The sequence below is a fragment of the Otolemur garnettii genome, unplaced genomic scaffold, assembly GCF_000181295.1.
Source record: "Otolemur garnettii isolate 467f Iridium unplaced genomic scaffold, OtoGar3 scaffold00008, whole genome shotgun sequence".
Taxonomy (NCBI): Eukaryota; Metazoa; Chordata; class Mammalia; order Primates; family Galagidae; genus Otolemur; species Otolemur garnettii.
The window spans coordinates 10,293,396-10,295,627 of NW_003852403.1; positions in this window are offsets into that span (position 1 = coordinate 10,293,396).

Sequence of the window (2,232 nt, forward strand, 5' to 3'; positions counted from 1 at the left end):
AGGTGGTGGGTTCAAACCTGGCCCCGACCAAAAAAAATAAATAAATAAACTGCAAAAAAAAATAATTACACTTGAAGAAACTTCTCTGAAGAAGACAGACATATGGCCTACAGCTATCTGAAAAAATACCTCACCATCCTTAATCATCAGAGAAATCCAAATCAAAACTACTTTGAGATATTATCTAACATCAGTAAGATTAGCCCATATCACAAAATCCCAAAATCACAAATGCTGGCATGGTTGTGGAGAAAAGGGAACACTTCTGCACCGCTGGTGGGATTGCAAACTAATACATCCCTTTTGGAAAGTCATCTGGAGAACACTTAGAGAACTAAAAATAGACCTGCCATTTGATCCTATAATTCCTCTACTAGGTATATATCCAGAAGACCAAAAATCACACTACAATAAAGATATTTGTATCAGAATGTTCACTGCAACCCAATTCATAATTGCTAGGTCATAGAAGAAGCCCAAGTGCCCATCGACCCACAAATGGATCAATAAATTGTGGTATATGTACACCATGGAATACTACGTAGCCATAAAGAAGGATAGAGACTTTACCTCCTTCATGTTTACATGGATGGAGCTGGAGAATATTCTTCTTAGCAAAGTATCTCAAGAATGGAAGAAAAAGTATCCAATGTACTCGAACCTATTATGAAACTAATTTATAGCTTTCATAGGAAAGCTATAACCCAGTTTTAGCCCAAGAATATGGGGAAAGAGGAGAGGGAGGGGAGGGGAGGGGTAAGGATGGGTGTAGGGAGGGTGATTGGTGGGATCACATCTATGGTTTATCCTATGAGGGTACATGTGAGTCTTTCTAAATGTAGAATATAAATGTCTCAACACAATAACTAAGAAAATGATATGAAGGCTATGTTAACCAGATGGATGAAAGTATTTCAAACTGTATATAGAAACAACACACTGTACCCCATGACAGTATTAATGTACACAGCTATGATTTAAAAAAAAAAAAATTACAAGTGCAACTGACATAAATCAGTTTGGGAACACACACAACTGATTTGTAGCAAACATACAGCACAACTCGTGGACATGTTGAGAGTCATAAACTAGTCATAGGTACTTCTTGTACTAAAGGCATCACACCACATGTTTTACAGAGAGAATGAAGGAATATTTAAATGGAAGTTGATTAACAGAACTTTGTGAGATTGTGATCTTTTCACTAACAACCAAGTTCACTAAAAAGAATCTCACTGGGCTTGTTTTATCGGGTTTCTTTTTTCTTCTGTTTAGCAGGTCTGGGGCCAGGTTCAAAGCTGCCATCCCCGGTGCATGGGGCCGGCACTCTAACAATTGAGCGAAGAGTGCCCAGCCACAGGACTTCTTTTAATGAATAATGATACACATTAGCAACTAACAAGGTGAACTTGAAACCAGACAAAATACTGGAAGCTTTAAACACAGTAAGTTATTTAAATTAGTTTAAATATAATCTCTGGAAACTTGTAGATGCTGTTCACCTGGTTAACAAAATACTATTTTCCCAGAGCCTAAAAACAACAACCCAACTTGTCTACAAAGACTTAGCCACTCTCATTTTCTGTGTTGAAAGGATCCTTGGCCTTAAGTCGTCTGTAATCTCTGTGAGGGTAAGGACCAAATGTTCTTTGCTTACCACAACTTTCTTAGTATCTAGCACACCATCTGACACAAGATAGGTTATCAAACACTGCTTGAATGCATGCATGCATAAATGAATGAATGAATGCTCACAGAAAAGAACATGGGGCCCGTACTCAACACTACAGTGTCTATCACCCCAGACAGAGGAAAAGGTAACTTAAGGTAGAGTGAGGAGCAGGGCCAGGACAGGCAGGGCAGGAATGAGGCAAGAGCAGGTCAGCCTGGTCATGCCCACTTCACCAACCTTATCTTGCTTCACATGGTGCCCTGGGAGCCTTGCTGCCTGCTATCTCAACCCTTCCTGACAAATACCTTCACCCCAGCCTTATTTGCTTCATTTAGGTTGCCCAGAGCCACTTGCCAACTGTATCTGGGATTGGTCAGATCTATGCTGAAACCACAATGAACAAATTCATGGCACACACTTGGCCCTGGCTTCATGCAGTTGTTTGTCTCAACTGAATTTCTCCCCTAACCTTCCTACCTGTTTTGAGGAAGAGCCAGGAGGTTGCTTATGAAATAGCTTGGAGCAGGGACAATGCCCAAGTCGGTTTGGTCCAATCAATT